The 12910-nt window shown below is 42.5% G+C and overlaps 1 protein-coding gene across 6 annotated transcripts in view; it reads left to right on the top strand.

Annotated features, from left to right (window-relative positions):
• Positions 1 to 12910, top strand: part of LOC126190696 (putative methyltransferase DDB_G0268948) — a 125323-nt gene that overhangs the window by 51667 nt on the left and 60746 nt on the right. The gene's annotated exons all lie outside the window — the stretch shown is intronic.

The following is a 12910-nucleotide window of genomic DNA, read 5'->3' on the forward strand; positions in this document are numbered from 1 at the left end:
CAAAGTTGGAATAATAGAGTATTATTGTGAAGGTGAAGTTGGAATAATAGAGTATTATTGTGAAGGTGGTTCGATGAACCTTCTGCCAGGCAGTTAAGTGCGATTTGCAGAGTATCCATGTAGATGTATGTCTCCAGTGCTTATGAAAAATAACAAACTTTTTATTGAAGTGTGAATGATGGACAAAGCGCTCAGACTGCAAATGGGCAGGTGTGCTGTTATGACATTGCAAAACTCACAAACTTATGTGGACTTCGGATCTCCGTCATTATCTCAATGTTTGATGAATTACATTGAGCACCATATCTCAATGTTGGTACAATTTGTGGCTCTACCTATACCTCTGTGGTTTGTTCCTTGACTCTTCTGGCAGTGGATGATGCTGGCGGTGACAATTTGTTTGGTCTGGATGCTATCAATGCTTTTGGTTTTCCGTTGCAGAAGTGGTGCACCTTGTTTCCAACAGGGTCTTTTACCACCAATTAGATTCTCTCTGTTTTGAGTTCTTGTGTCTCTTTTTCAGATGGATTAGGTTGTGCCACTAATTTTATGGTCCATATTACCTTGAAACCTACAGTGTGGTCACACTTTTTCTGTACGTGCCCTATTCCAGTGGCTTTGCATGTTTAAGTGAAATACAGATTGGGGATGTTGACAGCCTATTACATCAAGTGAGTTCTCTATACCCCTCACGATTGTTAAAAAGCCAAATCGTCAGCTTCACCTCTGCGGTGACTTTAAAGTTCCCATTAATGCTCAGTCTATCACTAATACCTACTCTTTGCTCTGTCAGGACAATAAATTGACCAAACTCACCAAGGGTGAGATTTTTTCTCTAAAATTGATTTATCTGGAGCCTGTTTGCAAGTTCCACTGGATGAGAACTCTAAACAGCTCCTTGTGATTAACATGCCGTTCAGGTTTTACGAATATCAGTGGCTCCTATTTGGTGTGACTAGTACCCCTGCATTGTTTCAGCATTTTATGGAACAATTGACAATGTCTCTTCTGAGGTGCACAACTATCTCAGTGACATCGTCATGATGGGTGCATCCTTGGAAGAGCATGTACTCAACTTACGCTCCTTGTTCACGGTCTTAAATATTGCAGGGTTGAACTGCCACTTAGACAAGTCTCACTTTTTTCAACCATCCATTGTGTATTTGTGGTTTGACATTTCTCGGGGTGGTATAAAATCCTTAAGTCCTTAAAATCCTTAACCACAAGGCACTGGTTTCATTGTTTAAATCTTCTGCTTCATTGAGCAACAAGGCAGCACATCCCCTCCCACTGGGCCTTGTTTCTGTTTCATTACAACTATAAAATACATTTTTGGTCTTCCACACAGCTTGCCAATGCTGTTGCGGCTTCTGATGGGGCTGGATCCTACATTTGATCAAGATTTGCTCCTTGATTTCCACTTAGATATTGAGGTGCAACATGCAGTGGAAGGGCTTCCTATTATGGGCTTACGAATCACAGCTGCTGTTGTTGCTGATCCATTTTGGCACCAAGTTGTTCACCTAGTTCAGCATTATTGGCCAGACAGGCCTCTAGGTAGGGCTTCTGATCCTTAATATAACTACACTCCTGGAAATTGAAATAAGAACACCGTGAATTCATTGTCCCAGGAAGGGGAAACTTTATTGACACATTCCTGGGGTCAGATACATCACATGATCACACTGACAGAACCACAGGCACATAGACACAGGCAACAGAGCATGCACAATGTCGGCACTAGTACAGTGTATATCCACCTTTCGCAGCAATGCAGGCTGCTATTCTCCCATGGAGACGATCGTAGACATGCTGGATGTAGTCCTGTGGAACGGCTTGCCATGCCATTTCCACCTGGCGCCTCAGTTGGACCAGCGTTCGTGCTGGACGCGCAGACCGCGTGAGACGACGCTTCATCCAGTCTCAAACATGCTCAATGGGGGACAGATCCGGAGATCTTGCTGGCCAGGGTAGTTGACTTACACCTTCTAGAGCACGTTGGGTGGCACGGGATACATGCGGACGTGCATTGTCCTGTTGGAACAGCAAGTTCCCTTGCCGTTCTAGGAATGGTAGAACGATGGGTTCGATGACGGTTTGGATGTACCGTGCACTATTCAGTGTCCCCTCGACGATCACCAGTGGTGTACGGCCAGTGTAGGAGATCGCTCCCCACACCATGATGTCGGGTGTTGGCCCTGTGTGCCTCGGTCGTATGCAGTCCTGATTGTGGCGCTCACCTGCACGGCGCCAAACACGCATACGACCATCATTGGCAACAAGGCAGAAGCGACTCTCATCGCTGAAGACGACACGTCTCCATTCGTCCCTCCATTCACGCCTGTCGCGACACCACTGGAGGCGGGCTGCACGATGTTGGGGCGTGAGCGGAAGACTGCCTAACGGTGTGCGGGACCGTAGCCCAGCTTCATGGAGACGGTTGCGAATGGTCCTCGCCGATACCCCAGGAGCAACAGTGTCCCTAATTTGCTGGGAAGTGGCGGTGCGGTCCCCTACGGTCTTGGCGTGCATCCGTGCGTCGCTGCGGTCCGGTCCCAGGTCGACGGGCACGTGCACCTTCCACCGACCACTGGCGACAACATCGATATACTGTGGAGACCTCACGCCCCACGTGTTGAGCAATTCGGCGGTACGTCCACCCGGCCTCCCGCATGCCCACTATACGCCCTCGCTCAAAGTCCGTCAACTGCACATACGGTTCACGTCCACGCTGTCGCGGCATGCTACCAGTGTTAAAGACTGCGATGGAGCTCCGTATGCCACGGCAAACTGGCTGACACTGACGGCGGCGGCGCACAAATGCTGCGCAGCTAGCGCCATTCGACGGCCAACACCGCGGTTCCTGGTGTGTCCGCTGTGCCGTGCGTGTGATCATTGCTTGTACAGCCCTCTCGCAGTGTCCGGAGCAAGTATGGTGGGTCTGACACACCGGTGTCAATGTGTTCTTTTTTCCATTTCCAGGAGTGTATTTTTCCCTCTATCATCATCTGTCTTAGCTATGGACAGGCTGTCGCTCAAGGTTATGATCCTGACCACCATAGGGCGTGATGTGCTTCAGCTCCTACGTCTACGACATTTGGGGACAGCGGGGATCTCTCGTGCCAAGTCATTGGCCTGTCAACACATGTCTTGGCCCAGCATTGGCATTGACATTGTACCTCTTGTCGTGGCCTGCTCTCAGTGTGCTACACAATGAATGATGTCATAGGTGACACTCTCTCCTTGACCTGCACCACATCATCAATGGAAACTCATCTGTGTTGATCTGTGAGACCCGTCCTAAATTTTTACTGGTTGTTGGTTGTTGATGCTTTCTTGAAATTTCCATACATTATCAACTGCCCTTTTGCATCAATTGTGACTACAGTTTGTGCCCTCTGAAATTTTTTCTATTGGAGGACTGCCTAATATGCTTGTGATGGATGACAATCCACAGTTTGTGCCTCAGACCATCCTTGATTTCTGCACCTGTCAAGGCTTTTGCCACATAACTGCTCCTCATTTCCTCCCCAAATCTAATGGCAAAGTGGAGCAGCTCATCTGCACTTCAAGGTTCAGATGAAGAAATACGTTGCGGACTCTTCCACAGACAATGCCTTGACATGGTTCTTTATTTGCTACAGGTTTACACTGGTGGTGGGGATCGGAGACCAGCTGAGATGCTCCATGGTTGACAGCCCTATCACCTCATGCAACTGCTCATGCTGCCCTCCAACGTCTGTCAGCACAGCCCTAGTTGCAGTTCGCTCCTCTTTCTGTGATCTGGGCTTGGGGGCTTAGCCACTGACCAAAGTAGATCTCGGCCACATTTCACAGCTTCCGTGGTAGCTGCCTCTGTATAGTGTGCATCAGTGAGGGGTGATGGTGCACCACCCTGATCAGCCACCATGATCATGCCTGCCTCATGTGGTCGGCACCACGACCATCGGTGCAGTTCCACCACATTGAGGAGCCAGATGTCGAAGTGCTGTCAGTGCCCTTATTGTCAGTACTCCCTTATGGTACTTTGCAGAGGGCAGCCATCACATTTGTCTTTGGATGCACCACTTCTGCCCCTGATCACCAATTGAGACCCAGAATCTCCTTTTGCTGCCTCTCTCATACCACCTGTGGTACCCACTGCAGAGGCCCTGGTGCTCACACTGGCGTAGCAACTTTCCCTATGTAGGGAGGGGTGCTGTAGCCCTGTATGCAACATCTGGATACGTGCCACAGCCCCAGGCTGATGAAATGCCACACTTCAAATAGTCTGCCAACAGCAGCTGCAGGGGCCGGACACCAGAAGCTGCCTGCAGTGGTCAGAAGACTTGTGTGCACAGTGTGACACATGCCACACCACCTACCAGAGCCCTCCTCTACATAAACACAGCACATTTGGTGCACCATGTAAGATTGTGTTTTACTGCCTATTGCACAGTTTGTGTGTTGGTTGTTTACATGAATGTGGATAAATAAACTTTTGTTCTTAGTGGCCGAACTATTGGTTTTGTGTAGCATTATGAACTTGCATTAATTGTTCCAGCTTTTAAATTTATATTACTTAACTAAAATTTCATAGTTTCTCCTTTTAGTTATCTGTTAGTAGCAATTACTATGCTTAGGTTGCTAAATTTCTTCTAAGCATCATCACAGTGTGTATACATCTTGAAGATACTTGGAAATTATTCCACAAAAGCATACTTACAAATTTTCAAAAAGCAGTACTATGTAAGAACCTAGACACATTCTTCAGTTCCCCATGTATCAGTTTCATAGGGTCTGGGAAGACAAAATTAGCCTAATATGAGCAAGCAGAGAGGCATTTAAGCTTTCATTCTTAATGCTCTCCATACCTAGTTGAAATGGGAAGAATCCTTAACATATGGTACTGTGCTAAGTACCCTCTGCCATGCAGAGTATGTATGTAGATGTAGATATCAAGGCAGGTAATATGCAGAAGCAAAGAAAAATCAAATGAAAAGGGGCCATATGGCCATATCCTTGAAGATTTTCAGTATTTTATATAGTGCAGAAAGAAAAGGAGCTCTAATAATGTAGCCTAAAGGGGCACACTTCCAAGGTGAGGCATTTCGCACCCAGGAAAGTCCATTTGCAACCGTGCCATTGTGTGGGATACCAGTGCAGTGCTGCAATCTGCATGTGGTTAGAGAACCCAAAACTTTTTGCACTCATTAATTAAATCAATAGCAGAGTTGCGTATTAACTGTACATAATGCTGACCTCCTTATACTCTGTACAGACACAGTCCCACAGTGTATCTAAGTTTTGGGGACATGTTTTACATTGTGTGCACTTGTAGGTAAACAGTATACATAAGGATTCCTTGTAGGAGCGCTGTTCCACAAAAATGATGAATGGGAGAAAGAAAAATGTGATGAGCATAAAACTACAAATTCAACTCTGACTGAAGAAATTTGGAACCAGAAACTAAAGAAGTTGGTACTACACTAGAAGAAAGCAGGAAAACATTTGACCTTTTTTGTAGACAACACTCAATGTCTATTTCCACATAATTCATGGTATAATCTCGTGAAGTAAATGTGACAATGAAGAAACCCTAACACAATCTATGTCGCAGTACCAGCCTAGTTCAGGGGATATAGGGAAAATCTGAAGGGCAAAGAAACAATCACAGGCCTGAGGATCAATAATGTATTTTCAGTATCTGTATCCAGCAAACCAGAGGAGGGGGAAGGTGGGTTCTGAAGTGTCCTAATCAACAGGGATAGGTTTAGGGACAAATAATAAAATATACTGTGTGATAAAATGGATGTAGAGTTCCTATTCAGTTAGTTATTTGCATGCGCCATGAGTCATAATGGTGAAGTCTCACTATGAGCTGGAAAGAGTCAGTTTTACAGTTATAGAATAATATAAAATATGACAACCAGCTGATCAGTTAAATGGTTCCCTATACATATAGTGATTTATATTTCACGATGTTCAATATCTCTCTCTCTCTCTCTCTCTCTCTCTCTCTCTCCTCTCTCTCTGTCTTCTTCAAGAAGCTCTGGCATGGAGTAGTAGGAGTGGTCAAGCAGATATGATTTCAGGTTGTGTTTAAAGTTAATTATGTTATTTACTAGCTTTTCCCCAGCTGCTTCACCCGCATATGTGTTTGACACATATATTGAACACACCACCTCTTCCCTACTCTATGTCTACTTCTTCCACCCCATCCACCTCATTCTCCCTCCTCTTTCTATTCACCCTCCCCACTCTCCCTGTCTCTTCATCTCTTTCTCCTCCTCTTCATCCTTCACCTCTCTTTGTCCATTTACTCCTACCCCTCTCTCTTTCTATCTCTGCCTCCCCCTCTTTCTGTTCCACTCATCAACTCCCCTCAGCATCTTCTGCCTGCTTCATGCATCTCATCTTCCTCTTTCTCTGTCCATTTCCTCTTCTTCCTCACTCTGTACACCTTGTCTATCCGCCTCAACCTAGCCCCGACCATGCTCCTTGGCATGTATAGCCCCTGCAGTACAGTTCGATAAAGCACGTCGATACTACTTCCACAACATGCCTGTCATGAAGGGCAGGCTACACGCTCGGGCCTTGAAAATAATTTGCCCCCAACGTATATGTCACTGTGCGAAGCAGGTTGATAAAGCAGGCCAATACTAGACCAACACAACACACCTATCATGTAGGGCAGCACACATGTCGAGGCTGTAAAAGTTTTTCTTGCCACTGATATGTAGGCTGCCCCACGGTGCACATTAATTTGCATATCGGTGCTGTTCCCATACAACATGATTTTCATACTGGGCAGCCTATCTATACATCAGAGACTAGGGAAAAAATATGTTTTTGTCCATATTTCCAATCCTATTAGAGCTAGGAGTTTATAAACCATAAAGTGCTGATACTCATTATGCCTGCCGTTTCTTTGTCACATATGGTTTAAATTAATCCCAGGGTTTTGGAGGAGACCGTGGACACACACACACACACACACACACACACACACACACACACACAAACACTGTACTTTATATATGTATAACAGATCAAATTCTATAAATTCTTTACATCACTAAGTATGTGATAGAAGAGTTTTGTGGCTGAATACTTCCTCTTTTCTGTGCCACACTATGGCTGAGTGACAGCAGGTGTAAATAATTTCTCCAGTGACATGTTGGGCAATTCAGTTGCTTCCTTGTGCTCTTCATGCTGTTGCTAGATGACTGCAGTTTTTCAGATGTGTGTGGTGGAGATACATTGTCAGATGTATGTAGATACCTGTTGCCACCCTTACTGTGTGTTATCTGTGTGGAGTAGTCATAAAGTTTTAATTTCTCCCTGGAGAAAATAAAATTATGTAGTTAATTTTTTGTTTGCTTGCAGATAAATGTCTGCATATCTGATACTCTTTGACATCCCCTTGCCACAGTATCATAGCATGCCACTAGAGGAGCTAAAACAAAATTATGCAGTCCATTACCACTTTATTAATATGGATGTGGAGAAGGGATGTACCATTCTATTTTATCTCCTCAAGTGAAATACTACAGTACTGTGGTGTATGGACTTCTGTTTCACAACAGCAGACATGTACATTTGTAGTTAACACAGAGTGGGGAGGGGGGGGGGGGGATAAAAATGCAACTGAAATGAATAATAAGACACCAAAGTCATTCTGTCCACGTGGGTGGTGCCAAACTGTGGCCAAAAGACAGCTGGATCATTCAGATACTGGACATGCTGCCCATCGTAATATGCTTCACTTTAATGACTGCTTTACAGCCTGTGCCATCTGGATTCATCCCACCAACTCCAGCTTTTCTGAATGGTACAGGTGCATGCTCTCTCTACGACCTATCCTTCATTACTGTAACACCCATTGCCTTAACATTTGCTAGCCCCTGCCCTACATCTACCTATTCCCTTCCCTGTTCCCATTCCAGTACTACCCACACCTTCTTCCCACCAATGCACCTACATAGTTCTTTCTCCTCCTCTACTCCTCTCCTCTTCCTTTCACCCTCCTCTCTCAACCCCTCTCAGAAAAGCCTCCCGATGCTGAACCTAACAGCACTTTCCTGTCCCCATCATGTCCCAGCACTCTTTCACAGACAGCAGTAGTATGTTCACCCACCCCTACCCTCTCTACCTATCCCAGATCTCTTCCTTATCCCTATTACTCACCCCAGCTGGATTACTGCTCACATCAGATGAAGTTGCAGTTTGGCCCTAGTGCCTGCTGGAGACAGTGGCTCCATGTGTGTGTGTGTGTGTGTGTGTGTGTGTGTGTGTGTGTGTGTGTGTGTATTTCCTACTTCGGAAGAAGTACTTTGTTCAAAAGCTTCTGTATTTTAGCTTTCTGTTCCATTGTGCCTGTCTTTGATGCCTCTTCTACATGATGAATAGAAATCTATTCTTTCCATATTGTTGTTATTCCATCCTGGACTTTCCATTGTTTGAGTACATTATTCTAAAAGTTTCTTTCACAATAAAATGCATGTTATTGTAAAATATTAAGTCCAAGATCTTAAATTATAATACATATCTACTTTTATCTCTGTGAGCTCAACTTCTCCTTAGTATGAGAGGAAGTAGGCTCAAGTTTTTCCCACATATGAAAGGGGAACCACAACAGATATACTAGAATAACAGCAGTATCTCCATGGCCTTTATGTCAGCAAAAAGTTTGTAACTATTTGTGTGCAAGTGTACATGTGCAATGCACGCAATTGTATTTAGTATGTACAGTGCATAATAGTGAGATACGGAGGGTGGAAAAAAGTATTGAGACACCAAAAACACAACACATTACCATTCCTTAAATGGTGTAGGAAAAGTGTTGGTGATCAAAACAGCTTCCAATCGCTCCAGAATGGATAAATATGGGCCTTTGGTGTTTTTTAAGGGAATCTTATACCATTATTCCTGTAAAACAGTGGCAAGTTCCAGTAACAATGATGGATGTGGATAGTGACAACATACCCTTCTCTCCAAAATAGATCACAAATGCTCAGTAATACTGAGATCTGGTGACTGTGGTGGTGAGGGGTGATGTGACAATTCAGCCTTGTGTTCACAAAAACAGTCCTGGATGGTGCTTGCAAACAGGGTCGCTGTAGTTTTGAAACATAGAATCACCATTGAAAAACAAATATTGTATCAGGGCTGGACTTGATCAGTCAAAATGGTCACATAATTGTTGGCAGTAATTTGACCTTGCAGAGTAACCATGGGGCCCATGGAATACCATGATATGGCTGCCCAGACCTTAGCTGAACTCCCAGCATGTTCCACTCTTGGCAGCAAGCAGGCTGAATTGTAGACTTTGGACAGCATATGCCAGACATAAACTCTACCACAAGTTGGAAACAGAGTCGAATAAGACTCATCCATCCAAATGAATTTCCTCCTTTTCTCCATAGTCCACATTTCATGGCTTCTGTGCCATATTTCCTGATATGGGCATTTGGATCATTGATGTGTGGTTTTGGAATCCCAGCTCATCCTGCAATCCGCAGCTTGTGGTGCTCCCTTCATGTTGTTTTGGTGCTGACAGTATTCATGCATGCAACATTTAGTTCTCAGTGAATTTTGCAGCTGTTGCCTTTAATTTTTTGTGACAGTCCTCTTCAGTGACCATCAGTCATGAACACTCACCACACACTTTTGTCTGTGTTGACACTTATCGAAGATATTGTCCCTCTTGCCCTGTATAGCAGTATAATTCTTGAATATGGTACCTCCTGAACCAGCAAACACCTTGGCTATGAAAGCATCTGCCATGTGAACACCAGCAACTGGCCAAGTTCGAATCCAATTAGCTCTGATGTACTGCACTCACAGCTACACAGAACACTGTTCTGACTGTGACTGGCACTTGCAGTGTACAGAGGGCATTGCACATGTGTCATTCTTGGTAAAATACGACAGTGCCACTTGCAGCCTTGGCTAGCACCCTCATTTGTCTTCAAGTATGCATTTTTCACATTGTTTCCTTTTTTTCCAACTTCTGTAGGAGTGAATAGATGACTAACGTAACATTATTTCACCAGTATGAGCTTAATTGTCTATGTGTTTTTGTATATGAAAGACCCTTGTGCACAATATATGAGTTACTATTAAGCTAGACAAATAAGTAAATATATGCCTATACCTGTATGTATGAATTAGTTAACACTTGTAATATGTAAAGAGGAAATTGATTTGCCACTTGTCAGTTGAAGGAAATCTTTAGAAAGATGTAAATTTACTAACTTTCCAGTGTAGGGGCTTCACCTTGTCTTAGGAGGAAGTCATGATGGAAAAGATGATGATGAAGGTTACGGATACAGAATGTGTCACCCGGGACAATTTCTTTTCATCGTATATGCCACATTATTCTACCTCACAGTACAGTTCCTCTGAACTGCGCACATCAGAACTTCCTTTATGACATAAGCTTGATTTTCATCACCCATGTAGCCTCAATTTTCAGTAATTTGAATGGTCTTGAAGTTCTCTGGTCTCTCATTGTTTCTTTTCCTTGTCTTTTTTTTATGGTTTTCTTTATTTATCAGTCCATACCATGTTTCCTGCACTTAGGTTTTCTTCTCTTTGGCCCATTTATGAGATATTTTATCTCATCTCTGACTTTCCTACTGCCCCTCTGCCAGTATTTAAGACCTTAGCTTAGGTATTGAAATCTCGTTTAGTGCCAACACTTCCTTTTTCCCTCTCATCAAGTCCACTAAGTCACCCTTGTTCTGTGTTCCTGGTTGACTTTTCGTGTATACTTACAACTTGCTAGTCTCTCTTCCTTTAACCTTTTCTTTTCGTCAGCCAGAAGGAGAAGGACCCACTTCCAAATGCTAGCAACTTTATGTCCATTGTTTGTTTTCATCTGTTGAAGCTTAGTGAGTAGCTATTCTGTATCTACCTTATAAATATTTCCAGTTTGCTGTTCTGTTTCTTAGTTAACTTTTAACGATGTTATCTCTCTGTATTAAATTAACATTTTCAGTACCATAATAAAAATGATCTGTGGATGAATAAACAACCAACTTTTAAATAATTTTGTGCATGTCAAATTCCATTAAATATTTATTGAAATATATCTGAACTATAATTACTTACTTGTTATATTTCTGTATTTATCCATTATATTAGTTGTACGATTTTTTTAATGTGAATGTACAAACCTAAATCATGTTGTAAGACTGTAAAATTATTATGGGCAAATAAAGATGGTGATGATTATTAGTATTAATGTCATTATACACATAAGTGCAGGCTATCCGGACAATGTTTTTTTAATTTGCAGAGGCAAGGGAAGGAGGTTACATTTTAATGTGTACCAGAGTGTGCGGAATTCAGAGAAATAAGACCACATATGTAACAGCAAGGGGAAATTGGATAACAGATATGATGGTCTGTCCTGCTACATTTTTCTCCTCCCTTTTGAGGCACAATATTGTAGATCACTGAGAGTAAGAGTGGTTGAAGCAGGACAAGAAGTTGTCATCAGTTATGCCAATAACTGGCTGCAAATTTTCTCATTTCAACCATTGAGATCAGACAAGGCAATTCTAATGTGCATCCAAATACATTACAGCCCTGTGATGCATGAGTTCCTTCTCTGTTCCGAGGACATAACAATATGTGGTGCTTGTGATATACAAATTTTTTTATGCATATTTGAATTGAATGTATTCTTTTTTTTTTTTTTTTTTTTTTACATTGTGACAAAATGGCTTTAATTGATTTACCATGTAATATTCCTTCTATTTTAGGTGACAGTGATACAAATGTGATAAGTTTCTGTGCTGTCTCTGAGCTTTTATCTAAATTGCAATAATGGAAAATCTGGAGTGGAGTATAATATCCAAATGAGGATGGATTGCTACTCGCCAAATAGAGTAGGTGATGAGCAGTAGACAGGCAGGAAGGAGGAAAAGTTGCTTATTTTTTAGGGAAAGGTCTTGATCATAACTAAGAAACGTAATTCACACACACACACACACACACACACAGAGTCATTATTGTGTCTTAGTGTTGCCAACACTGAAGAATATCAAGTGTGGTGACACAATGATAAGAAAATGGACTTGAGTTCAGGAGGAAGGCAATTCAAATCCAAATCTGTATACCAAAATTTAAATTTTGTGTTGTTTCCCTAAATACAAGCTTGAGCTCCACTTGTAATCTTCCTTCCCTCATTATCATAAGAGATTGTAGTCTGTTCTCAGTGTGGCTCATCCGTTTGCTATGCTGCTGATCATGTAGAAAGATATTTCTGATTGTTGCTTTAGTGTTTTCTATCTGTGTATTAAGATTTTAACTATATTTTTAAGAAAGTGACGGAGATAGTAGTTTCAGTGTTGAGGATAAATATGTTTATGAATGTGAGACTGACAGAGAAGGATGGGTGGGCTTTTGACCAAGACTTTATCCTATCAGTTTCTGCACTTTAAAATTTTTAACCTCATTCATCGTGGAATTATTAGCAGAGGGTTAATAACTGCACTGTTGAGCCAACAAAGGCCACCAGCACCACTATCACCTCAAGCAATTTTTAGGTGGTACAGTAAGTCCACTGAATCCCTTCCCTGGCCATTTTATGATCACAAGCCATCAGGTTTGTAATATCCCATGAGTAGTCTAGTATGCTAACCATCATACTGTGACTGTGGTCATCATATAATGTGAATGTTTAGGAAGGTTTTGTGGGAGAAAAACAAAGAAATAAACAAAGAAAAGGTGGTAAAGTTGTCGAGGAAAGCAGGGAATGCAGGAAAACAAAGGAGAGAAAAAAGCAAGGGAAATAATAATCATTGTGAGTATGCTAAAATCTGTAAACTTATTTTAGATGTCCTATGTCAGAAGAAGAATATTTTACTGATGCTGTGAACATTTGTTAATGCCCTGTCATTGTCTTTGGTACATAGGC

Source organism: Schistocerca cancellata, chromosome 6 (genome assembly GCF_023864275.1).
Source record: "Schistocerca cancellata isolate TAMUIC-IGC-003103 chromosome 6, iqSchCanc2.1, whole genome shotgun sequence".
NCBI classification, from domain to species: Eukaryota; Metazoa; Arthropoda; class Insecta; order Orthoptera; family Acrididae; genus Schistocerca; species Schistocerca cancellata.